Source organism: Artemia franciscana, chromosome 19 (genome assembly GCF_032884065.1).
Source record: "Artemia franciscana chromosome 19, ASM3288406v1, whole genome shotgun sequence".
Taxonomy (NCBI): Eukaryota; Metazoa; Arthropoda; class Branchiopoda; order Anostraca; family Artemiidae; genus Artemia; species Artemia franciscana.
This window is the reverse complement of record NC_088881.1, coordinates 309,719-337,593: the sequence shown is the minus strand read 5'-3', so window position 1 is coordinate 337,593 and position 27,875 is coordinate 309,719. Positions and strand designations below refer to the sequence as shown.

The 27,875-nt window shown below is 35.5% G+C and overlaps 1 protein-coding gene and 1 long non-coding RNA gene across 2 annotated transcripts in view; one reads left to right on the top strand and one right to left on the bottom strand.

Moving 5' to 3' along the window:
* Window positions 1-27,875, bottom strand: part of LOC136039133 (polycomb protein Scm-like) — a 155,367-nt gene that overhangs the window by 49,331 nt on the left and 78,161 nt on the right. The gene's annotated exons all lie outside the window — the stretch shown is intronic.
* Window positions 260-8,812, top strand: LOC136039134 (uncharacterized). Its single transcript, XR_010620375.1, has 2 exons — window positions 260-352; window positions 8,436-8,812. It is a non-coding gene; the product is annotated as an uncharacterized LOC136039134 (long non-coding RNA).

The window sequence follows — 27,875 nt, the reverse complement described above, 5'->3', positions numbered from 1 at the left end:
TTTCTTCAAATATTGCCATCAGAAAAATAGATGCATAACATCGTTTAGAGTTATTTTTTGAGAAACTGCTTTACGTTGTACAGCTGTCTCGGAAAGGTCTAGCCTTTAACCTCAGAGTTCACGTCTCCCACCTCCACCTTTTGACATTTCTGGGCTGGATTGAAGTCAAGATTCAAGTTAAAGTTCATAACCTTTACTCCTCTTGTCTTCACAGTAATCCCATGTTATACATGAACCTTAGGATAAAAGGTGACAAATCATACATGCTAGTGGGAGATTCAATCATAAGAGGCTGGAATGTATTTAGAGTTGTCGTTAAATTTTTTTTCAGGGAATGATGTCTGAGTTCAAGGCGAGTAACTGTTTTCGTCTTTTCTTTCCGGATAGGGATATACTAAAGCAATTTGTACGCAAGCGTTGAACGCAGTAGTTCAAGCCGATCAGAGCGGATATTATTTTTCAATATATATATATATATATATATATATATATATATATATATATATATATATATATATATATATATATATATATATATATATATATATATATATATATATATATATATATATATATATATATATATATATATATATATATATATATATATATATATATATATATATATATATATATATATATATATATATATATATATATATAGAAAAATAAATCAAATATTTATTATTATTCTAAAGAAAAATAAATTACAGGCTCTCAAAACATTTACGTTTAAGTAGTTTGGCTGAGGGGAAACAAATTCAGATGAAAAAAATGAAACAACAAAGCCCTTCAAACCCTGAAAACAATACCCGACCAAGGGCTAAAAAATATATTTGCTCCAGAAAAGTTTGAGCTGAAACCCAGAAAACGTTGTCTGAATTCATGGTGAATTTCCAACAACTTTTTTCTTTAAGGGCTAGGATATTCCAAAAGCAAGTTGCACATAAAAGTTGAACTCGAAGGTTCAAAACAGTTTATAATTAATATAAGTTATTCTTAGCATTAAAATAAGAAATCGGGCATTGATGACTATTCTTAGAATGAGGGTTAGCTTAAAAAACATATATAATCTGTTTTTCTTTTTATGAGACTTTATTTTATATTGCTCCCATGCTCTAGCACTAATAGATTGAAAAAGTGTACGTGTAACTCAACTCCTATTTGACTCAAGCCCATTTAATTCAACTATTTAACTGAACCATTGTTAAGCTCAATTTTCATCCAACTCAGCCTACATTTAAGTCAACCCTGTTTACCTCAGCACTAATTCAACCCAACCCCTGAACAATCCAAACCCCATTTAACTTGACTTCATTTAACTCAACCCCTATACAACTCGACGCCTCTTTAACTTAACCTGTTTCAACTAAATCCCAGTTGAAATCACCCCCCCCATTAAATTCAACCTCTGTTGGACTCAAAACTCATTCAAATTGGCCTATGAATGAGTTTGAACTAGCACTGAGTAGAAGCTCCTTTTCGCTTCACTTGCAATTTCCGACTTACATTACAATGCCATAGATTGAAAATAAGATATGATCTCTTAACAATTTTACCGGATTTAAGCTTTAAGTAAGGCCAATTTTTTTTTAAAGATTTTGTCATAAAGGTTTTGGCGGTAAATTTTTTCAAGTTTTGATTAATTCGCTACCTAAAGGATGAACATATTCGATTTACCATCCAAAGTTCTTTCCAAATATAACAATTACCACCGTGTAATTGTGTCCCAGGTGTTATTTCGCCCCACCCAGCATTTCATGATGGCGTTATCGTGACAAAAATTATAAAAAAGATACCCCGTAAGAAGGCTTTCAAATGCCTTCTTAACCAGCTCTTCATGATTTTGCAGTGCCTTGTTAGCGCTTCAGAAATAAAAAAGAAAAGAAGCACTTGCAAAATCTTTTCCAAATTTCCAAATTTTGTTATCGTAGTAGCAATTTTGCTACTGAGATTAACCAATTCAATAGCCATCATTCCTGGACCAGTTTTAACGTTGGATTTCTCTTAGGATGGCTTTTTTTTCTAACGCGTTTTTTTTAGCTTTTGGTTACTATGGGCCGTGGTTTGCTTTGTACTAGGATACAGGTATTGCCGCAACCATGAAATTTATGCATGCTCAGGCCCTGGGCATTGTTAATTTTAAATATATAATATAGAAGAATGATTTTTCATTTTTAGAAAAGGGCTGGGAGGAATAGTTTGGCGTTAAAGCAGAATAAAATGAAAACCCTTACAGGAGAATTAACCAATGACTAGACTGTGTTATTCTAGTCATATTTTTATCAGTTTTACAAAATAGGATAAACTACATTTTCTAGTTTTTCGCTGATTTAGGGAGGGTTGAACTGAATGGGATTGATTTGAATGGGGGTTGAGTAAAATGGGTGGGGGGGAGGTGTTCAATAGGTGTAAGCTGCATGGGGGTTGTCTTAAACGAGGTTGAGTTAAACGGGGTCAAGTTAAAAGGGGAATCTTTGTTATTGGGCTTGCCATACGTGGAGTTGAGTAAAACGAGGATTAAATTACATCGATAGAAAAAATTGTTTGCTTTCTTTTTTACTCAAACCACTTTCAAGGATCGTGCACAATGTCCCTCTTTACTGTTTTCGAAAAGAAGAACCGAGGATAAACCTCTTTAGTGTGTGAGGAAAAGAACCCAAAAACCCATGGTACCTTAAATTATGTAAATCCAAATAGTGGAAAAAGGGGTTAGTTTTACCTTGGGTGTCTTGTTGGCCTAATCTTTCAAGCATGGGTCTCGGAGCCAAGAGATGGCATCTTTTATTGGGAGAATTTGAATTTAATAAAACAAGCTTTATCAACTGAAAGTAAGGAGCAACATTAAGGCTTAAAACGAACAGAAATTATTAAGTATATGAGGGGTTTCGCCCCCTCGTCAATACCTCACTCTTTACGCTAAAAATAAAATCTTGTTTCTATTCTTAAGGAATGGATCACAAAGGCTGTTTAATTAGAATCAATAGCTTTTTTGAAACTACTGAAAAAACTTTAGCGCAAAGAGCAAGGTATTGACGACGGCATAACCCCCTCATATACGCAATGATTTCTGTTTGTTTTAATGTTGCTCCTTATGTTTAGTTGGAAAAACTTGTTTTTTATTTAATTTCTGATCGTTTTTTAAATAATACTGGGAGATCCAGCGCTCCTTTCACGAAAAATTCCCTTCCTCCTTGAAAAATTCTTCCATAGAAAGATCCTCCCACGTAACCCCATCCCCCTGAAAATGTCTGTTTACTTCGTACTAACCTACGCTGTATGTAAAAAATGGGCAAAGTTCAAAACTTGCCTCAAAGACTTGTTCACAAAGTCCTCAAAGACATAGTTATAAAATTTTTCGACTATGCTGAACAAAACGGCTGTCAAGAAAATATATTGTAGTACCACTTAATCGATACGATCACCCCTGGGAAAACAAAACAAAAGAAACAAATAAACACGTATCCATGATCATTCTTCTGGAAAAAAATACCAAATTCCACATTTTACAGGTAGGAGCGTGAATCTTCAACAGGAGGGTTCTTTGATATGCTGAATCTGATGGTGTGATTTTCATTAATATTTGTGACTTTTATGGGGTGTTACTTACTTTTTTCGAAAAAGGCAGATTTTCTCAGGCTCATTACTATTGATGGTTAAGATTAAACTCTATGAAAAATATATATTTGAAATCAACGTATAAATTTTATCCTTTTAATGTATCAATTGGCATCAAAATTTCATTTGTTAGAGCTTTAGTTACTATTGAGCCTCGCTCTTTACACTAAAGCTTACATTTTGTCCCAATTCTATAAGAATGGCCCCTGAATCACAAAGGCCGTATAATATATAGTTGACTTACTAAAAATGCTTTAGCGTAAAGAGCAAGGTATTTAGGAGGAGATGAACCCCTCATATGCGTAGTAATTTCTGTTCGTTTTCAGTTTTAATGCTGCTCCTTACTTTCAGTTGAAAAGACTTTTTCATAGTAGTTTTTTCAGTCGTAAGTTCTTTCAAGAAGCTACAATCAATTGGACAAAAAAATCTTGGTAAAGAAGCAACTTTAATGTGTGTAACTTCGTAATTTTTAATTTGCCAAGTGCTTTTTTCTTGGTTTCCAAGTCAGTTCTTAGTCACTGCAGGGAAAAGACCTTTTGTGTATCTCTGACGAAGGGTCTGGTCCCTTTCATTCCCCCATCAACATGCTACTAACCTGCTATATATATTATTATAGCATATACCTAGGTATAAACAAAGGCAAGGGCAGATATTTAATTATACCGTTTTGTGTGAAAGAAAAGGAACTTTCTACCTTCCTTCCTTTATAAAACGGAAATAAGGGTAGAAGGCCTCAAATAAACGATGTGAAAAGATCATTACAAATAAACAATATGATTTTGGCTTTTTAGTTGTGGAAAAGGTGTCAAAGGTCCTAATGTATCCTGGCATCAAACACCACCCACAAAACCGGACGTAAGGGTCTTGAGGAAGGAAATAATTTTAGCTTTGACCGCATCTTAGTGTAGTGGTTTTGATCGACAAATTTGCAGGCGAGCTGTCACTATATCTGGAGGCAGATTTCTTCATTTTTTAAGACTTCAAGTTAAATTGTAATGGAAGGTTTTTGACGACCTGAACGGTCAACAGGAAGCCAGAAAATAAAAACAAACAACCGTAAAATTTTTTACTTGAAGTACTAAGAACAGTGTAAACAAAATTTTATTGTTTAAATTAGTTAAGGGGAAACTTACTCAACAGTATATATCCTTAGAAATTAGGAAAAATCTCGAATCTAATTTTTAATGAAAAATGTGAACCGTATTTGCTAGTAGCGGCTACCGAGTTAAAAAAACAACAAATGTTAAAAATCAGCAAAAAAGAAGCTAAAGGCCAAGACCATATCCAGGGGGTTAGGGGATTGAACCTCCACCTCAAAATGTTTGTCCAACTTGTAAAAATGTAACAAGAATGAATATAACCAAATTTTCAATGTGTTTTAAAGTTTTTTGTACCCCCTCCCCCAAATACTTTAAGTAAAATCCCCCCCCCCAAAAAAAAATACTGGATGGGATCCTGCTAAAAGCATGCGACACGAAAGAAGGTTGAGTTTTCCTTTGAGGGTTTAGTTGTCTTCAGGAACCAACAGACTGATAATATCTGAATTTTATGGACGAAACGCGTTGTCAAATTTATTGAGTTGCTTTTGCCTATTTATTTTCACGCTTAAGCTTGGCAAGGCTGACGAAAATTTCTTATTACCCTAAAAACTTCGAATCAGACAAAAGAAAAATTTTTGAAAATTGAGACTTCATTGACCTAAGAATGGTTCTTGAGAAAAAAATCTTTTATTTTGATGGCTTTCGTACCAGAAAAAATATTTCGTTTTAAATATTCACGTGCGGTGAGCTAAAATCAAAACATGTATTAGTTTAAAAACGTTCAGAAACTAAATAAAAGAACAAGTTTTTTTTCAACTACAAGTAAGAAGCGACATTAAAACTTAAAACGAACAGAAATTACTCAGTATATGAAAGGGGTTGTCCCCTCTTCAACACCTCGCTCTTTACACTAAAGTTTTTTTGTTATTATTTTAGAAAGTAGAGTTGTGAGAAAAGAGTCAAACATTAGCGTATATTCATATATTGAATATGGAACTTCATATATGGAATAATTTCTGTTCGTTTTAAGTTTTAATGTCGCCCTGTTCTTGCAGTTAATGAAACTTGTTTTTTTATTTAATATAATTAGTGAATTGACTCAAGAAAGCATGCGTTCTGAAGTAAAAATTAAAAGAAAAGTACACAGCGCAAGTCCACCTATTCTTTTTAGTTTTGACACAGGTGTGCAAATCAGGGAGAGGGCAGGGTGCAATTGTCCCCCTAGAGTTGAAAATAAGTAGAGTTCTCTTCTTTGAACAGTTTTTGTTATTTTCATCACAAAAACTGATAAACAGTGAAATTGGCCTACTCCCTAAATATTAAACAATAGTTTTTCTTGTATATTCATTTATAAAATGATATAAATCCTTGCAAATTTCAACGAATTGGCAATCCCTGTTCTTGAAGTTAGAAAATTATTAAACGTTTGTTTGTAGTTATAGGGACAAAATATTACAAGAATCACTTGACTGAAACTCTTCATGGAAAAAAAAGTTTTCCCACGTTTTATTATATTACCCGTAATTTATGCAAAACACCAATTAAAACATGGCTTTGGAGCCAAAGAAAAACCTAAAAATTGATGCACTTCGAACAGTTATGCCCAGGGTCGCCCCTTGTCGGAATATTACCCTAAGGTTGAAACAATTAAAACTACATACACTTTTATTATTTGATGCCTTGATTCCCGACATGGGACGCAGGCCCTACCTAAGGGGTATGGCAATATTTTGGTGGGTTATGGGCAAGACCTGTACCGTTTGGCTGATTACTTTAAATACATTGCTGACTACTTTAGAGTCTTAATTAAAAAAATAAATCGCGTGAATGACGTCACATTCATAGGCATTTAAAGAACAAAAAAGATGTCTTCAGACAGTATTTTCTATTAGCATAGAACTTGCCTAGAGGACGATCCAAAAAAGGATACCAAGTTAATGAACTTTTAAGCTTCCTTCAGGTAAATACACATATTTTTAATAAGAAAAAAAAATTAAATATCAAAAGGGGGTATCGTGATTTTAGAAATGTCTAGATGGGACAGGGCCCAGAATCAGTGATAACCACTGACCTAATGTCTCGTGTTTCCTTCAGACCTCCGGAATTTCTGCAAGGGAATCTTGGAGTAGTGTTGAATGCTCGCTAGAAGCCCTAGTTACACTGAATTAAAATTGCTACTGCAAATTAGAGCTACAGGGAAAATTAGCTTTATAAAAATCTGATTGTTTTAGAATTCGGAGAAAATTTTCTGAACGCCATTTCAATGACAGTTTTAATGGCAAATTTACATACTTTTTGAAAATTAAGGGCAATATATCCTGATATCGTCAAAATTCACGGTAAATGTTTAATTTCGTTCCAAGTGCTCTAAAGTGCGTATTACTGCATATAACACAGTCCTGATGGTCGTATATTGTTTCTTTGTCGCTATTAAAGAAGTGCATTCATTTCTTAGCTTTCTAAAATACCCTCCAACAAGACTAAAAACGTGTTAAGTGGGCTTGCTTACAAGTAACATTACCTATAGAGCGAAGCGTATTAGTCCATGAGCCCTTCAGACAGTGGGGCAAGGTCTGCATTCTATATTTATTACACAAAGAGTGATATAACTAAAAAAAACCTCAAAGGAGGTTTATTAAGTAACTAGAATACAGACCTCGCCCTGCTGCCCACGGGGCTCATGAATACACTTCGCTCTATAGGTAATGTTACCTGTAAGAAAGCCCATTTTACGCATTTTTAGTTTGCCCCATGGAGGAGGAGGGTCAACCAGAAATGAATGCGCTTCTCTAATAATGACAAAGAAACAATATGCGATCATCAGAATCTTGCTATATACAGTAATACGCACTTTAGAGCAATTGGAACGAAAGTAAACATTTACCAAATTAACCTCTCAAAAGTATGTAGTGGCCCAGTGGGATTGACCTCAGTTTGGTAATAAGGGACCCAGAGGTCCAACTCAGCTGTTGCAACGCACAACAGGGCCAACGCAAGGAGCTTAGTAGTCAAAAAACGCTTTTAATGCAATATATACATATATAAAAACTATTTTATAGAAAACATTATATATCCAAGTTCACTGTTACTGTTGTCTTTGAGACAGGCGTCAATTCACGAAAACGTAGGGGTGCAATTTATTATTCAAATCTATGTGGCAATTTTTGGTTAAAAAAAAATGCGAAAAGGAAAATTTTTAAAATTTAGAGGGTAATCACCCCTCACTGCCTTTTCGATTGACACCCTTGCTTTGATATGTGATATGAATGTAAATATTTCAGTTTTAATTTATGAGTCTATATCCAAGCATGCCTACTGAGTATTTTCCTCACTGTTGCTTCTATTCCCAAAACTAGCCTATGTGCATTTTGGTCTATTATAAATACATTATATTATTTCATATTATAGACATAAATATGAATGGTCTATTATATGTATTTTTGCCAACAAGTATGTCACTTTAACTGTGTCGCGGAATTGCATGTCCTATGCTGTCAGTAATTATGTAGCCGTAAGTATTAACATCAATTGGGGGAGGCATTTGCCCCTAATGATCCCCCTCTACTTATATTTTTGGAAATGTCTTTGTTGGCATTTTTATGAAGAATTTTGTTTGGAGTTTTCATTAAAAAAATTGAAAAAGTATAGTAAAGCTTAAATTTGAATCGCCCTCTACAACAGGCCAATTTATGTTGAGGAGGGAATAAAAATGAAAAAAGACGAATAAAATGGAACATAAAGAGTGGTATTAAAACGTAAGAGCCTGGATTTTTTTAGGAATATTCCTTAGCCTAAAGGCCTTCCCTGTGTATATGCGTCATCGATGGGCTACTCTGCCGTTCACTCCATATTTTCAACAGCAAAGAAATTGAAAGCGATTTCTCTGACCACGGATGAAGTTCATTTAGTTTGCGATGCGTCATGATAGAGAAGTGTATGACCATGGATTTTAAAATGAAGATTTGGGATTTGTCGAGGACTGAAGATGAGGGGATCATTGAAATCATATCTAGTGGAGTACATGTGGCGGGCGACAGTAATGGCAGAGCTCCTTTCAACGCGACTCGTAATGACATATACGTTCATGGCAGCCGGCTTTCCATAGTTTTTGCCTATGTTTTCCATAATTATGTTAATAAAGTATGATATTTTCATCAAGTTTTGGTATATATCGTTAGGATTAACCTAACTTAACTTCTGAAGTGGGGTCGCTGTAATAAATAATAACCAGCGATTTTTTATGTTATATATTGATAAGATTTAAACGCTCTTCGGTGCCTACTGAATAAAAATGCCTAAGGTATGCTCCTTTCAAGGCCCTCTGTTAATTGATCGCGTAATGTTTATTGATCCATTCACAATCTGACCCAAATGCTTATGGCCTGATGCTTCTATACACTCAACAGAAATGCAGACATGGTAAAATTAATCCTTTCTCAAATTAAATACTATAGAAGTCCTATTATTATAGGATTATTATAATATATTATTGTAGGAAAGCCGGCCTATTATTATACCTCAAGTAGTAGGCCTCCTTTAAAGGCCCCCTGTTAATTGATCGCGTAATGTTTATTGATCCATTCACGACCTGACCCAAATGCTTGACTTAATGGCCTGATGCTTATATGCACTCAACAAAAATGCAGAAATGGTAAAATTACTCCTCTCTCAAATTAAATACTATAGAAGTCCTATTATAATAGTCCTATTATAATAGTCCTATTATTATTATTAACCTCAAGTAGTAGGCCTCCCGTAGGCAGTTGGGATGCTTCTCTTCTCATCTTATTTTGAAAACTGTTTGTCATGTAAGTACCAATTATCATATCGGCGACATCTTTGTGTCATTAGCGTCGATGATCTGAAAGATCTTCTATTTACGCTACCCAACGCTTTTAGGCGAACAAGAGTCGTGTAGCTTCACGCTTCTGAGCCAATTTGCGCATGACAGGTAAGGTGTTATTAATGATCTTTGGAAAGATCTCGTCTTTTATTTGAACACCGCAGAAAATTCTGACTTAAATTTGGAGATTGAATGACTAGAATCAGCTTCTTACTGGAAAATTGCTCAGTACATAAGTCAAGATGACAGCCAATTAGCTTAATAGCAATGAGCATGGATAACTTACAAAAATGGAAAATGGTAATACTTTAGATGAAAAACTCATCAATCCCATCTAGTATTTGACGTTTCTTAACACTTTTGGTGCTAAGAAAGGTACTTGTATGATATATCTACCACAACAAGTACCCATGTTAAGAAAAACTCCTTACTTAATAATATGCAGAATAATCATAGTTAACACATTTTGCATGCAGCCTCGCTCTGATTTACCCCCAATCCCCCTAGCCCGAATTTTTTCCAGTTTTTGTTGTGTCACAGTTGATTCAATCTACAAATACAGGGGTTGAAGCAACTGAGACGCACAGATAGGAGATATATAATTTGGGCTATATATTTTGCATATCAGGGGGCTTAGGGGTAAAATATGGCGGGTCTGCATGCAAAATGTATTAACTATGATTTTTCTGCTTATTATCATGTAAGAATTATTATCTTAACATGGTATAGCTGTGGTCGATATATCATACAAGTACCCTAAGAAACGTAATTAGCGTAATAATAAGCGTCTGATCTCAGTTTCAGAAAGAATTAATCCTTTCTTAAATTAAATACTATAGAACTCCTATTATAATAGTCCTATTATTATAGGATTATTATAATATATTATTGTAGGAAAGCAGGCCTATTATTATACCTCAAGTAGTAGGCCTCCTTTAAAGGCCCCCTGTTAATTGATCGCGTAATGTTTATTGATCCATTCACGATCTGACCCAAATGCTTGACTTAATGGTCTGATGCTTATATGCACTCAACAAAAATGCAGAAATGGTAAAATTACTCCTCTCTCAAATTAAATACCATTAACACCATTACAATAAAACACCATTAATAAAACACCATTACAGAGCTTGAAAAGAAATGCCAAGTAACGTTAAACGATGGATGGTGCTGGTGTTTTTTTGCCGATACTAGTGCCAGTTTTCCCTCTTATAACTTACCCATATCCTTTGCTTACTAGCTTAATAAATTCAACGAGATTTATGTTACCCTGGTAATGTGAAGTGTCTCGATTAATTTTTTTTTTTGGGGGGGGGGAGAGGTACTGGAATATCGAATATGAATTTGAGGGTAATAGATTTTGTGTCCCCCCTCGATCCAGTCTACAAACCCTGAAATTTTAATTTTTCCAAAGGAGTTTTCAGGACAAATCTTGCTCTTAGGGTACTAGGTAAAACTGAATTTACATAGTCTGGATAATGTGAAGCGTTACAGGTAATTTTTACGTTAGGTGATCTGGAATTTCAAATGTGAATGTTCGGGTACATTCTTTGCAATCCCCCTTGTCCAGTCTACCTACCCTAAAAGCTTCGTTTTCAAGGAGACTCTTTCATGACAAATAAAGCTGACAAACAAAAAAAGTCAAATTTTTCGCGCTAAGAATCGGTAAAACCAAATTTTGTTTTTCCCACTAAGGTCCCCTCGGTTCACTTTACTTACCCTTAAAGTGAATCGTCTCTACCTTTCAAAGAGAATTATCTTTGGACAATTTATCGTGGAAGGCTAATTTTCATTCTCATTTAGCTAGTTCTCTTGTAAGAAGATCTAAGGTGTGAAATAATGTGATGTGAATGAAATATGCAATTCTGGGCGATAATTTACGCATTTTCCAAGGATGGCTTCCTTAAGCAAGCATTATTCTTAGGGAATAGAATGACTAAATTTAGCTTCTTACTGAATAAATTAAAATTTTAGATAAAATGACTAGATTCTGCCACTTAAAGGAAAACTGCTCGATACTTGAGCTAGAGTTTCTGTCAATTAGCTTCATAATTTAATAAATTAGTCTAGATTTACGCTGAATTTCCAGGTAATAGTTTTTGAAACCTCCTCAGTCAATCTACTTAACCTGAAGCTTTCATTTTTCAAGGAACCTTCTCTGCAAACTAATTTGATTAGGGGAGTAGACAAAACCAAAGATAAGTTGCGTATGCAACATCAGGTGTTGCAAGTTTTTCTTGGGGGAGGGACCCTGAAACATCAAATTACAGTTTATGGGTAATAATTTTTAACGTTTCTCAAGTTAGGTTCCTCGGACAAACCTTGTTCTTAGAGACCCGAATGAAGTAAATTTTAGTCAGATATTGTTATACATTTTTGTTTTTTTTATTAGTATTTTTTGAAATAGTTAGGTTTGGAAACGTAAACGCTTGACTACGAAACTGAAATGCTTTAAAACGGTTTGCTAAGTTCAAATTGCTAAATAAACACGTGCTAAATTCGATGTCCTAGATCTTCCTACTCACAGTGTTGTAGGCACAGCCCCTCCTTAAATTGATTTTGCATGATCTTTAATTGTCTTGTCCTATTGTTTTAATTGTCTTGTACAGGATGGTTGGCCCTTTCACTTCACAGTGTTGTAGGCACAGCCCCTCCTTAAATTGATTTTGCATGATCTTTAATTGTATTGTCCTATTGTTTTAATTGTCTTGTACAGGATGGTTGGCCCCCAACCCCCCATTGCACTTCCTGGCTGAAGGGCCAAGAAACGGAGATCAGCACCGCCGATAGGGACTGTAGAGTCTGATGCTGTATCCTTTTATTGTTTTTGTTTGACAACATGAACCATTTGAACCCTTTTTTTCTTGGACTTTTGCTGAACCATTTGCTGAACCATTTTGCCTAACCATTGCATTGAACCATTTTTTTCCTGAATCATTGATTCAGTCTGGCACAACATCAGAATGATGAAGCCGCCTGAGGCCAACACAGCTACGCACGCTCCTCCTCCAACCTAATCTATTTAAATCCTCCCTCTTTAAACCCTCCCAGGAAGTTCCCATTTCCTTTAAATCTTTATTTATGACATCTTTCCAACCCAGACAAGGACGACCTGCTTTCCGTGTAGCCCCAGACGGTTGGCCAAAAAGGACAATCTTCGGTAATCTGTCATCCTTCATCCGTAGAACGTGGCCTAGCCATCTCAACCTTTCTTTTATTATAGCCCTAGAAAGCGGGATTGAACCACATTTTTCGTACAGCCTAGTGTTTGAAATACGGTCAGTCAGCCGGGTACCCAGAACAATCCGCAGGCAATTTCTCTGGAAAACATCTAGTAAATTTTCATCTGCTTTTCGGAGCACCCATGCTTCAGAATAAATGAATAAATATATATATATATATATATATATATATATATATATATATATATATATATATATATATATATATATATATATATATATATATATGTAGAAAAATTTGGCTTCACCGGCTCCTTCAAAATAAAAAACTTATCAATAAAATCTTTTATCTTTTTTTATTGGAAGGTTCAATAGAATTTTTGAAAGTTTTGTGGCATGTCTGAAAAGAGTTGCCATTTCCAAGTAAAACCCTAAAAAGGAGTATATTTGACAAAAGGTGTTATGGCCAGAACATTGTGTACGAAGTATTTTGACGTTCTGAAGGGAATAATGGCTCAGTAATGACTAAACACTTCTTATATACTTTATCTTGCCTTTTTTTTCTGTGGGAAGTTGCATCACTGAAAAGAATATACAGTATATAATGGTTGTCAACTTAGTGACAACCTAGGCGGGAATATGCTTTGTTATAAAATAAGCAAAAGTAAACAGCAAATTTCGTAAAAAGTAAGCAACGCAAAAAATTTAAATTGAGGATACATGCAAAAAGAAATGATACATATGCCATAAACGTAGGACATTATTTAGAGGATTGGTGGGTGTGTGTGCGTGATATGGCTAAAAACAACAAAACAATTGCTGTATAAATCAGCCTGATCCAATCAATATCATTAGATTTTCAACCCCCTTCCACTTTTTCTTGCCCGACTTAAAATTGGGACGAGGCTTCAAATCATGCTTGCAGCAGTAGCTCCAGTCTAGTAAAGAGCAGACCACGGGCCATAGTAACCAAAAGTTTAAAAGACTGTCATTTAGACAAAATAAGAAAAATTAGTATTTGTAGCTGATTCAGGAATAGTAACCATTATTACAATAAATTCTGATAGTAAAATGCTATTACAAAAACTAATTCATAGGCTTTTCGAAAAAGAGCCCGAAACCCCCTAGAAAATGGCAGCGGATCGAAATGAAAATTTTACCCTTAGGATATCCATCGTCGTAGGCCCTATACATGTGGGTTACAGCCATCATCCCTAGACCTTCAAGAACAAGGAAACAGCTTCTGGCATGGGCACCACTAATCTGTTTTTTTTTCACCGTTTTTTTTTTGTTGTGAAATTTTTTAAATGTTTTCACTTTTATAACTTTAGTAAATCAAATATTATTAACATTTTAAGGAATAAATATAAGCATATACATATTAAACTGACAATGCACATTCATTTGTGTTTTTTTCAGTAAAGTGCAGATAATATTCTGACCTTGGGAGGACATAGGGGTTTTGAGCCCTACTAATGTTAAATTTTGCTCGTTTTGAGTTTGACTCGGTTATTTATTGTAATTTCTTTCGTTTTGGTTTTATTTATTTATCGATGCTGACTTGTGGTAGTTTTACGCTTGGTAAATTATTTGATTTCATTTTTGCTCATAATTAGGTTAACGAAGTTCTTTACTTTTCTTGGGAAAACTTATTTTATGGAAAAAGTTTTCTTAATTAACTTCTGTTTATATTGACATAGTTTTTTCAGGAAAAATAAAAGAACAGTTTAAATCTATTCCGTTTTTGTTTAAGAATTTATAGCTTAGCCTGCTATTTGTATGCTGGAAATTTTTGCTGGGAAATTTTTCAACAATTTTTTACAACGTACACCCTCTTCAAAATTGGACACAAATACTAGTGTTTAGTTTAGCCTCATACCTCCTCTAGTTGACCTGAAATAGAAAACTTGAAACCATTTGCGAAAAAACTATCTATGCTCTTTGACAGCTTGGATAAACTTACACTCTTTTGATTTGGTTAAATCTCAAGAACAGAAGTAGTAATAGGAGTATCCCTGAAATTTTGAACATAAGTGTCTTTCCTTGGATACTGCTGAGATCCCTTGTTGGCAATTAGCATTAACACAGTGTATTTCGAATTAATCTTAAGGCAACATCTAGTTTTTAAACATAAAGGGCAAATTGTATAACTGTGGGGGGGGTTGACCAACGGAATAGCCATAGAGATAGAGTTACAAGACTGCTCAGCTATACTGAACAAAATAGCTATATTAAATTTTGATTGGAAGTGTTTGGAAAATTATGAGCTAAATAGGACGGCTGATTGCCCCCGATCACTTTTGACTATTATAAAGGGTGCTGGAGCTTTGAATTTCCAACCAAATTAGCTCCTTGAAAATATCAATGATATTGCTTGCTATGACAGAGCAGTTCTGCCTATGACATTACTTATTTTGCCCTATTAATACTTGCATGCGTATACTTTTTAGGTTTAATTGAAACTCCCCATAAATGTTTCAACTTAATGCCCTTAAGCGTCAGTAGTCACTGTAACTGTTAAATAGTATCAAAAGTATACACATAGTGTCTTCTGGTTAGTTCAAATTTTGTCACAATTTGTACAAAATTGCAATTGTACAATTTTAATTAGACATTTGGTGAAAAAAGGGGTAGTTGTGGGGGGGGGGCTAGTCGACCTTTATCACTGTTTACTTTTAAAAGAGAGCTAGAAATTCAATTTCAACCAAATGAACCATATCTAAACTTTATACAATCATCCTTTATATAAGAATCTTAAATGCCCCAGGGGCATAACTTATAATCTTCACCGTTAGGCTCTGGTTAACAGCGTTCTGATCAATTCGACTCTTAAAAAAGGCACTAAAACCTCTGGTTAACAATCCAATCAGTCCCCTCCAAAGCAAGTACGACCAACCTTTGTATATGAACCTGCTCTAAAGTCACAGTGACTCTTAAAAAGGACACTAGAGCTTCCAATTTCAAATCAAACGAGCCCCATCTGAAGTTATACGACAGACCCTTCGATATAAGCTTTATACGCTCTCATTGTGTAACTTACAACCCTAACCCAAGGGAGCCAGCGGTGTTGTGTCAATCCTAGAGGGATTATTATATGCTCTTTGGACTGTTTTGGACAAAACAGAGCAAAAGCCTTGTTATATGATCTTTGGAATATTTGGAATAAAATGACTGTCCGAAAATGACGGGAAAACACGACATGTTGGGGTTGGGAGTAGCTGCCGTCAGATCACTATGACTCTTAAAAAGAGTAGCCTACTAGAAATTAAGATCATCAATTTAATGAGTACCCTCTGAAGTATATACGACCACTATTTCTATAAGAACCTTATATGCCCGGGGCATAACTTACAACTCTTACCCTGAGAGCACTGGGGGTGGGATTGTCTTCCCCAAAGACATAATATCCAGACCAGTTGACTAAAACGAACAACTTTGTTATCCCCAAATTTTGATTGGACGTCTTTGGGGAAATGATCAGTCTGGGAGGGGGAGGGCTGATTTCTGAAGTTTATGTGAAGTTTATACGACCACCAATTTAATAAAAACCTCATATGGCTCTAGGGCATGAGTTTATCCCCTGGACACTGGGGGTTGTGTCAACCATAGAGGCATCGTTATATGTTCTTTGGGCTATTTTCAGCAAAAGCGCTATTTCACAATTTATTCAGATTCGTTTGGTGAAGAGGGTTAGGTGGGGAGGGGGCTTGCTGCCCTTCATCACTTTTAACTCTTAAAAGGAACTAAAACTTCCAGTTTTCAAACAAAAGAGCCTCCTCTAAAGATTATGCAACCATTCCTTCCATATAAACCTTAAGTGTCCCTGGGGCATAACTTACAACCTTTGCCCCGAGGCTCTGGGGGTTTGTTTCAACCCTAAAGCCTTGTTATATGATATTTTGACTATTTTGAATAAAATGGCTATCTCAAAGTGTCTACTAGATTAATTTCGGGACAATACGACGCGTGTGTGCGGGGGGGGGTAGCTGTCCTCCAATCACTTTGACCCTTAAAAAGGGCACTAGAGCTTCTGATTACAAATCCAATGAACCCCCTATTGGCTTTATATGACCACGCTTTTTATAGAAAACCTTATATACCCCCAGGGAATCACCTACAGCCCTTGCCCTGAGCAATGGGGGGGGGGAGTTTGTCATCCTCAATGACATAATTTCCGGAACTTTCAACTATGTTGAACAAAATAGCCATCTCAAAATATTGATTTGAAGTATTTTAGGAGATGATGGGCATGGTGGGGGGAAGCATTTGTCCTCCGATCACTTTCGACTGATATCAAAGGCACTAGTCCTCTCAATTTCCAATCTAATGAGCCTTTTCTGCAGTTTCAAAGACAACACTTACTACAAAAACCTTATATGCCCCAAGGGCATAACTTACAGTCCTTGTCCTGAGGGCTTTGGGAGGATGTCATCTTCAAGGACCTAATATCGAGACTTCTCAACTACGTTGAACAAAATGGCTATATAAAACATTTGATCGGAAGTTTTATGGAGAAAGATGGGTGTTGGGGGGATGGGCTTTCACCTTCCGATTACTTTCGACTATCAAAAGGGGCACAAGCCCTCTCAATTTTCAATCGAATGAGCCCTTTTTTAAGTTTATACAAAAGCACTTTCTATAAAAACCTTATATGCCTCAGGGCGTAACTTGTAACCTTCGCCCTGAGGGCTTTGGGGGGGGGGTTGTCATCCTCAAAGACATAATTTTCGGACCTTTCAACTACGTTGAACAAAATGGCTATCTCAAAACATTGATTGGATGTGTTTGGGGAAAGGGTGGGCTCCAATCACCTTCGACTATTAAAAAGGGCACTAACCGTTTCAATTTCCAATCGAATGAGTCCTTTTTGAAGTTTCTACGATAACTCCTTCAATAAGAAGTGCTCTGGTCTAAGACAAAAAAAAAATAATAAATAACACATTGTGCCAACATCGTTCTTTACTTAGGCAGCGCTATTGCGCTGCCTATGATAGAATGTCGGATTATTTATAGGGAAGCTTGAGAGAGACACGAAGTAAAACCTATAATACCCCATTTAATAACCCATTTTAGCAAAAACTCGTGTTGACTTCTATAGTTTCTTGACCTAAGTTGGAAAAAGGTCTTTTTATAAGGTTTATTGTGTATATATTTAAAACTTAAAAACGAACAAAGATTAACTTAAAAAAAGAGTTTTCTGATAAAAGTAAGGAGCAAAGCTTAAACTTAAAACCAACAAAAATTATTTTTTGTAGTTTATGCAACATATTTCTGAAAAAGTATTTCAAATAAACTGGCTAACGATATTTCCCCATATTTCCCAAAAATATTCGGGAAATATTTTGTGAGTTATCATACATAATTTAGCATTTAATTATCAAAGGTCGGTAAAATTATTGTATGGCTATCCCAAACCATAATGCAGCCCACTAAGTTGGCAAACAATGTTTAATTTTTACCCAGGTTTACATATGAAAGGGTTCCAGAGCTTGTTAATAACATGTTGTAATTTAGAGGTCCAAAGCTAAAGCACGATGTAACCATATCATAGGCATCGCAATAGTGCTGCCGAAACAAAGAACAATGTTGGCACAATGTGTTAATTATTTATTTTTTTTTAGTTTTATTTGTCTTTGGCCACGACCCTTCGTATCAGAGGAGTTATCGAAGAAACATCAAAAAGAGCTTAACCAATTGGAAATTGAAAGGGCTAATGCCCTTTTTAATAGTCGAAAGTAATTGGAGGACAACTAACCCCTCTCCCACACCCACCATTTCCCCAAACATATCTAATCAATATTTTTTAGATAATTATCTTGTTCAACGTAGTTGAAAGGTCTGAAAATTATGTTGTTGAGGATGACAACCCCCGCCCCACATCCCTCGGGGCAAAGGTTGTAAGTTATGCCCTGTAGGCATATAAGGTTTTAATAGAAAGCATTATCGTCGAAACTTCAAAAAGGGCTCATTCAATTAGAAATTGAAAGGTCTAGTGCCATTCTTATTAGTCGAATATGATTGGATGGTGAAGACTCCCCCGCCACGCCCATCATTTTCCTAGACACTTCCGATCAACATTTTGATAAAGTCATTTTGTTCAACGTAGTTGAAAGGCCTGGAAAAGGCTTCAAGTTATACCCTAGGGGCATATAAGACTTTTATAGAAAACTTGGTCATATAAACTTCGAAGGGGACTTATTAGATTGGTAATCAGAAGTTCTAGTGCCCTTTTAAGAGACAAAGTGATGGGAGGACAGCTACCCTCCCCTCCCCACACACAAACACGTCTCATTGTCCCGAAAGGCATCTAATAGAAATTTTGAGATAGTCATTTTATTCAAAACAGTCTTACTATCATACAACCAGGCTTCTGGGGTTGAAATAAACCCCCAAAGCCTGGGGGCAAGGGTTGCAAGTTACGTCCAGGGGGCATCTAAGGTTCTTATGAAAGGAATGGTTGTATAAACTTTAGATGAGGCTCAATTGTTTGAAAATTGGAAGTTCTAGTTTCCTTTTAAGAGTCAAAAGTGATGGAGGAGAACAAGCCCCTTTCACTCCCACTAACTACTCCTCTTCAATAAACGAATTTGATTAAAATTGTGAGATAGCTGTTTTACTCAAAATAGTCCAAAGAATACATAACAATGCCTCTAGGGTTGACACAACCCCCCACCTACCCAGTGCCCTGGGGATAGGGTTGTAAGTCATGCCTGGGTCATATAAGGTTTCTATGGAATGGATGGTCGTATAAACTTCAGACTGGGCTCGTTTGATTTGAAATTGAAGGTTATAGTGCCCTTTTTAAGAGCCAAAATCGATTTGAGAGCAGCCAGCACCCTCCACACTTATCATTTCCCCCAACACATCCAATTAAAATTTGGGAATAGGTATTTTTTTCATTGTATTTGAAGGGTCTGGAAATTATGTCTCTTAGGAAGACACCTCCGTCCCCACAGCTGTCAGGGCAAGGGTTTAAAGTTATCCCCTGGAGACAATTAAGTTTTTTTTTTATAGAAAGGGTGGTTGTATATACTTCGGAGGGGACTCATTGGACTGGTAATCTGAATTTCTAGTCCCCTTTTAATAGTAAAAGTGATGAGAAGGCAGCTACCCCCTCTCCCCCAACACGTCGTTTTTCCCGAAATAGATCGAATGAAAATTTTGAAACAGTCATTTTATACAAAATAGTCCAAAGATAATATAACAAAGCTTTTGGGGTTGATACAAACCACCAGAGCTTGGGGGCATAGATTTCAAGTTATACCGCGGGGCATTGGAGGTTTTTATGGTTGAAAATTAGGTTGAATTAGGTTGAAAATTAGAAGTTCTAGTTACCGCATTTTGACAAACCTTTCTAAATTCTCTTGGACTATCATCACTCATCCAACTAATTATTATTTTCACCATTGTGTACTACTGAATTCTGTAACAGAGGAAGCTGTACCAATTGGAAACAGAAATTTCTTTTCAGAACGTTGCCATTAAAAAAAGAATGTACCAGGATGACTGCTGTCTCCATATTTTGCCAAATTTAGTCAAATTATCCTTAGCTATTGTGGCTACTACACAGTTTTGTGTTGGAAAAAGAAACACTTAAAACAAAAATGAAAACGAATGAAAAAGCTTCTAACGGGAAACACGTACACGTACACGCACACGTACACGTACATGTTAAAAAACGACCATTGCTATTTAGAAAATTTATTATTGCAGCTGACATCAAAATCAAAGAGTTTCTGGTAACGAACTGTAGTAAGGAGCGACCCGGCTCAATAGTAACCAAAACTCTAAAAAATGGAATGTCGATACCAATAGTTACATCAAAAGAATCGCATGACAAAGGAGCGACATTAAAACTTAAGACGAACCGAAATTATTCAGTATATGAAAGGGGTTGTCCCCTCCTCAACGCCCAACTCTTTACAGTAAATTGTTTTATTGTTTTAGAAAGTAGAGTTGTGAGAAAGGGTCAAACTTTAGCGTAAAGAGCGAGGCGTTGAGGAGGGGAGAACCCTTTCATGTACGGAATAAATTCTGTTCGTTTTAAGTTTTAAAGTTGCTCCTTAATTTCATTTAAAAAAACTTGTTTTTTTTTATTTAATTATAACACACAAACGGGTTGAAAAATAAGCAAAAAAAAAAGAATAAGAAAGCAGCCACAAAAAAACAGACTAATATTAAAGGTACAGATTAAGGTATAACTTTCCTCTAAAAGTTTACTTGTCTTTAGAATCAATAAATTGTAAGTGAGTGAAAGTTTACGAGGAAAAAAATTGTCAGATTTATCTAATTAGTTTTGCTGTTTTATTTTCAAGGCTTAACGTTACATTACTGACAAAATATGACACTGCTACTACTACTGAAGCATGTCACTGCAGCACCAAGCCAGCTAGACGAAGATATGATACTGCCCTGAAAACTTTATAATTTTGAAAAAAATAAAAAAAAATCTAAGAAATTATGGTTTTCAGGCATTAATAGGTCAAAGATGGGTCTAGGAGTAAAACAAAAAGTATAAGATGCACTAGACTCTTAAGGTCCGAAATGGCGGAGCTTATGTCCGTCTCAAGGCCCTTCAGCCAGGAAGTGCAATTGGGGGATGAGGGCCAGTCTTCCTGTGCTTTTGCACACCCTTCCTGTTTACCTTCCCAGAGTTCTCCAGGTACTTATTTAGAGCTGAGTTGACTTTGGAAGAGCTTACAGAGTCACGCCACTAACCCTCGTCCCAAACCGATTAATTGGGTACACTAGGATTCGAACCCTCGCCCTCTCGGACAAATGCTCCTGAATCCACCGCACCAATCTACTTGGCTAGGATAACCATAGGGAATAAAATGCAGTTTTTTTTACATCTTTCGTACTTAAGGAATTGCCTCCTAAACACTTTGCAAGTGTTTAAACTTTAATGCAGGTAAAGCAATTGTTTTTTTTTCTGAAAAATATTGTTTTTTTTGGAGATGGAGCTTATATACTATGGGAGTAGATAATCCCTACAAACGACTAATCGAAAATTTAGAAGTACCTACGGCAGTGAAAAGAAATCTGATAGTGTGAACTGTTAAAGTGGACAGTTAATTACTTCCTTAGCTAGATACATCTTAAAAACTTAGCAAAAAGTAGGAAATTAATTTTCAATAGAATTAATCTCCATATGAAGTTACGTAGTTCTTATTAGTTGTAGGGCGCTAAGTAACGTTGGCAAAAATTCACCAAAAACTGAGCCAAAATTTGTGCCAGCAAACACCTTTAGAAGATGTGGCTTTTGTTTAAAGATGTAATTGTTTCGGAATGAACTGATTGCTAATGTTGAATTTTCATGGACAAAAACTGTTAGCAAATTATTTCCTTATTAGAAAATAGTTGTAATGTTACAATACCTGTAACGTTAAACCTTTGAAATTAATAAGCAAAACTATTCAGTTATATCTGTCAACGTTGTTTTCTCATAATCTTTCAAACATTAACAATCTGTTGATTTCTAACAACAACTACACCATCAAAGGAAGATTGCACCTTCTTAATCTGTCTAATTGTCAAATTAATTATGCTTATTCTCCTTCACGGTGAATGTGGGAACACTGACAAAAATATTATACCAGTTTTTAAACAGCCGAAAGAGAAATCTTAGAAAGCTGTAGTTTTCAGGCAGGGGTGGATCTAGAGGAAAATCTTGGGGGAGGCCCAATGTGACAAAGGCGCCAATGAGCAAATTCTGAGGGGGGATGTGACAAAGGTGCAACTAATTGACCAAAATGACAAATTTATTTTAAAGAGGACAGGATAAAAAAACAGGATAGGCGGGCGCCACAACAATCTTGGGGGGGGCTGGATCCATCATTGTTTTCAGGTATAAATAGGTCTAAGATTGGTCCAGGGAGGTAAAAAGGGTTTTATTTTGATGTTATTGGTACTTTAATACATCTGTTATGTACGACAGATGGAACAAACTATAACTAGGGCTACTAAAGCCGACGTCCATTCTATCCCTCTTCCAGTTTTCGGCATTGAAAATATTCACCCATACTAGTCAAACAAAAAACCATCAATTAATCAACTAACTTGACCACACACACCCAAAAGGAGCGCGTTTTTACCCGGATTCACCAGAAAAGAACCAACTTCATGCATCAAATGCGCGTCAAGACTGTGCACGTACAAATCAATGAAATGGTATGACTTGACAAATGACCCTGTCAAGATCTTTGAATGCGATTTTTACTTTTTGAAGTGCTTTTCAAGTAAGTCGTGAGAAATTTGTGCAACAGGTGGGTTACATGTTAAATCTCCCATTTCATTCCTATGACTTTTTCAAATGGTCACTTGTCCTTTTATTAGAGTGAAAAATTAAACATTAATTATTATAACTATTGATAATGCAGTTAGATGATCCTTGAGTGCAAATTACAAATTAAGACTGGCTATATGCTGAGTAAATTTCTACTCGTATGCTTTACCGAACAACATTTCTTCTTTTTACATTAAGCTACTACATGGGATTCATAATGTAATTAACGTAATTAGCAACTATAACACAGGTAATAAAAATTTGAGCATTTTAAAATTGATACAGCCATAGTTTGACCCGTAAAGCTGACCCCGTCTTTGGCTCCTGAGTCTAAATACCGTGTATATCAACTAAATTGTTGATACAGTCTAGGGAACTTAGGAGCCCTCAAGCGTGATAAAAATTTTGAATTTTTTTTTTGTCATATACTACCCTGTACTCTTTTAGGAAATTTCTGCTAAATATGACTTATAAAATAATCTATATAAACCTTTTATACATAGAAAATGCAGTAAGAGGAGTATAAAAATAGAAAAAGAAACACTTAAAACAAAAGTAAAAACGAAAGACAAAGCTTCTAACCTTAGACATACGCATCGTTACAAAAAGAAACGAATACTACTATTTAGAAAATCTTACACCAATGAAGGCTAATTCAACAGAAAATCTAGAACTGAAAGAGATATAAATCTGATTCAATTTTATAGACATCCATTTTCTTAAAAAAAAAATCCATACACACCGTTTCGGTTTGACGATGTTCAGAATTCTTTGAATACATTCTGAATTTCTGGATATATTTTGAAATTTGATGAAATTTCATTCAGAAAAATCTGTTGATAGTGAAGTCAGACTGGCAATATCTACCTGACGATACTTGATTGATAACGTATGTTCACTCATTGTGTCTGCCTTCTGTTGTTTCTTTTATAGTATAATTGTGCTTTTATTAATTAAATTTACTGTTACAGCCAATATTTGCACTTGATCATTACGATCTGGTTGAAGCCGTTACTAGGAACTCTGAAGATTGCAGTTCTGTCGCAAGGCATTCTCCTTCTACGGGTGGCCTTCTACACATGTTAACATATGTAGCGTGGTAGTCCATGATAATGTAGCACCAATTCATTGAAAAAGTGGAAAATTTAAAAGAAAATTGGATATTCGAGATTAATCTAGAATGCAATATGCTTTAAAGTAGAAATCTCTGTTAAAGTGATAATTAATCAGTAATTTTGATTTTCAAGATTTAAGACAAGTCCAGTCTACACAAAGTAGGCCTAAGATGGCTTCACAAAACCTTTCCAGGTTATGTAGGCTAGTTGACTTTAAGCCGTTTAGCCTACTAGGGACATAATCTTGATTTCTTTACCCTCCTCTGTATTTTAAAGTACCTGAATTGACAAGAATGCAGCAGTTTCGGGTCAAGCAACACCAGATGGAGCTGGTATGGGATTTTTCTTTCCGACAATAGTGGCAGTTTCTACTTTTATAAGTGTCCCATACGCGATATTCTAGGTACGTTTAACGAAGAAAATGACAGGATTTTGTTCTGTATTGGCCTCGGGTGGCTTTGAACGGCGCTTGGTTTTTAGTCGTTGCAGTTGTAGTAGTAGTAGTAGTAGTAGTAGTAGTAGTAGTAGTAGTAGTAGTAGTAGTAGCAGTAGAAGTAGCAGTAGTAGTGCTAGTATTATTAGTAGTAGCAGTAGTCGTAGTAATAGCGGTAATAGTAGTAGTAGTAGTAGTAGTAGTAGTAGTAGTAGTAGTAGTAGTAGCAGTAGTAGTTGTAGTAGTAGTAGTAGTGGTAGTAGTAGTAGTAGTAGTAGTAGTAGTAGTAGTAGTAGTAGTAGTAGTAGTAGTAGTAGTAGTAGTAGCAGTAGTAGTAGTAGCAGTAACATTAGTAGTAATAGTCGTAGTAGTAGTAGTAGTAATAGTCGTAGTAGTAGTAGTAGTAGTAGTAGTAGTAGTAGTTGTACTAGTAGTAGTAGTAGTCGAAGTAGTAGCAGCGGCAGTAGTAGTAGTAGTAGTAGTAGTAGTAGTAGTAGTAGTAGTAGTAGTAGTAGTAGTAGCAGTAGTAGTAGTAGTAGTAGCATTAGTAGTAATAGTCGTAGTAGTAGTAGTAGTAATAGTCGTAGTAGTAGTAGTAGTAGTAGTAGTAGTAGTAGTAGTTGTACTAGTAGTAGTAGTAGTCGAAGTAGTAGCAGCGGCAGTAGTAGTAGTAGTAGTAGTAGTAGTAGTAGTAGTAGTAGTAGTAGTAGTAGTAGTAGTAGTAGTAGTAGTAGTAGTAGTAGCAGTAGTAGTAGTAGTAGTAGCAGTAGTAGTAGTAGTAGTAGTAGTAGTAGTAGTAGTAGTAGTAGTAGTAGTAGTAGTAGTAGTAGTAGTAGTAGTAGTAGTAGCAGTAGTAGCAGCATTTCGGCTGCGGAATTACGAAAGGCTTTAAGTGACCTATTCTAAAATGCTCAGGAGAAGCAAAAATATTGTTTTGGAAAATATGTCTTCATATCTCTCTTGAGCCTCGATCACGCCTTTCCGGCCATCTCATGGTGAGCCTTATGTGACGATCTTTGTGGCTGTGGAAGAGACGTGCATGTAACACTGTTTAGTCGGCAAAACTGATCGAGATTTGGTCGTGATGCGTTTTGAGTGAATTATAAAATTGAGAATATTTTTAAAACGAAAGTGTATACGTGTATTCTGATTAATCCAATCAATCAGACGGTGCCTGATATTAATGGAATCGACGTATAACTCATTTTTGACTGATATGTCACATACCGACTTTCTTATTTACACAGCCAAGTTGATGTAGTATTAGCAGTTGTGATAGTAGTAGCAGTGGTAATAATAGTAGTAGTAGTAATGGTAGGATTTTTATTAGTAGTAGTAGCAGCAGAAGTAGTAGTACTAGTAATAGTCACGATCCTGCCAGCCCTTGGCTATTTGTTAAGTTTTTGTTTTTTATTTATTTGGTTATCCCTCCTCCATATCATGCTCTGACATTTGGAGTGGATGTGTTTATGTTAAGTTTTTTGTTAATTATTGTTATTAAACATAAAAATATTGGTAGCAGTAGGCTAATATTAGTAGTAGTAGCAGTAGCAGTACTAATAGTAGTAGTAGTAGCAGTAGTAGTAGTAATAGTAGCAGTAAACGTAGTAGTAGTACTAGTAACAGCCACGATCCTGCCAGCGCTCGGCTATTCCACTGGTTATGTCTTGGTTTTGTAGATCTTGATAGTTTTTCCTTGATACTGTGCCATTAAATAAAGATTCATCCTCACTAGTACCCATTCGTTGTGGCGTCAGCTTCTTTTTCCTTTTTGGATCATTCTTTTATTTTCTTAATCCTTCTTATGGTATCAAAATTGTCATTTTCGTTGTTATAACTAGTTCTATTTTCTACCGTATATTATTTTTTTCGTCTATTCTTGAAAAACACAGTTTAATAGCTATTTGAAGGAGAAAGTAAACATGTTTTGTGAATTAATTAGAGGGGCGAATTTATGAAAACTAGAGAGGTGGGGGGAGGGCAAATTGTATTTTGTCAAATTCTGGGGGTAATTTTATTGTTTTTTCTATTCTTGTCATTAAAAATACCAAAAAACGTTTTTCAATGAAAATACCCCCAAATGACGCCACTGGAATTAAAACATACAATGAATCTTTGAAGGCAGAAAATACGAATTTGAAACAATTAGACAATTGATTTGTTTTGGGGTGGCGTGGTGGGTTTGATCACAGCTTGATAATGCGGGGACCCGAGTTCGAACCCAGCTGCAGCAAAAATCTTAACGGAAAAATCCTAGCCGCGAAGACGCGTTGTTAGTCCGATGTAACAACAACAAAACGGATGACTGCGTTGGTGGCAAAGTAATTCCCTCAACTTCCAACAAAATGGGCATAAGGATTTCATTCTTTAATCAAATTTCATTTCAAATTCAAAATTCGTAGATCTGTCTCCGAATCGTTTGATAGTATAGTGTCTAGGAGATGAGGACTAAAATATTAAAAAAAAAACAAGCGTAATGAGCAATAAAAGAAAAAAGAACTTAAATGTCCCTTTTTTTCAAAAAATCGTCCAATCGAAATTTCGAGCAGCATAGTTGAAAGGCCCAATAGCTAGGACTTTGAGGGTAACATGACCCCCCACCCTCCAGCCCAAGAGAAAACGTCTTTAATTTATAAATTTTGCTCATTGTTTACACAAAGTGTTAACACTTTAACACTGTAAAGTGTAAATACTTTTTTCAGAAAAAAAAGAAAAAAGAACTTAATTAAAATTTATGCGAATGAAAAGTATTGTCGGATTTCCCGGAATGTTTTTGCTTCTTTATTTTCATGTTTCAACTAGGCATCATTGACAAGAATCTCAATTGAATTCAAATTTCATTCGAATTTCAATTTTCTTTGCAAGAAGATAAAGCAGAAACTTTTGTAAAAAAACCGCTAGTTTTGAATTTTCTGGTGCGAGACGAATAAGAAAAGAAGTGATCCTTTACGAAGTACAAAATGTGGTTTAAAGTTTTGCTTCGCTGAGTGTTTTATGACCCGAAATACAGTAATCGTTAATGAGGACTCCACTTTCCGGGTAAACAACAGACGAGGCCAATTAAATGGATACAATTGAATGCTTGAAATGCTAAGACAGAATCAAAAGGAGCTTTTTTTTGTTGAAAATTTTGCAGTTTGCGGGGAATTCCAGCTTCGAGTTCCAAGGACTTCAAAAATGTAGCCTCACAGTGTGCATTGGTTAAGCCAAAACTTAAAGAGCCACACATATCTTAAAAGTAAAAGAAATCAGGAAACAAATTTTTGATGAAAATATCTTCATATCCTGTTTTTAGTAGTAGTGGGCACCAAATAATAACAAAATGGGAATGAAAAATTAGGAAAATAAGCTAAGAACAC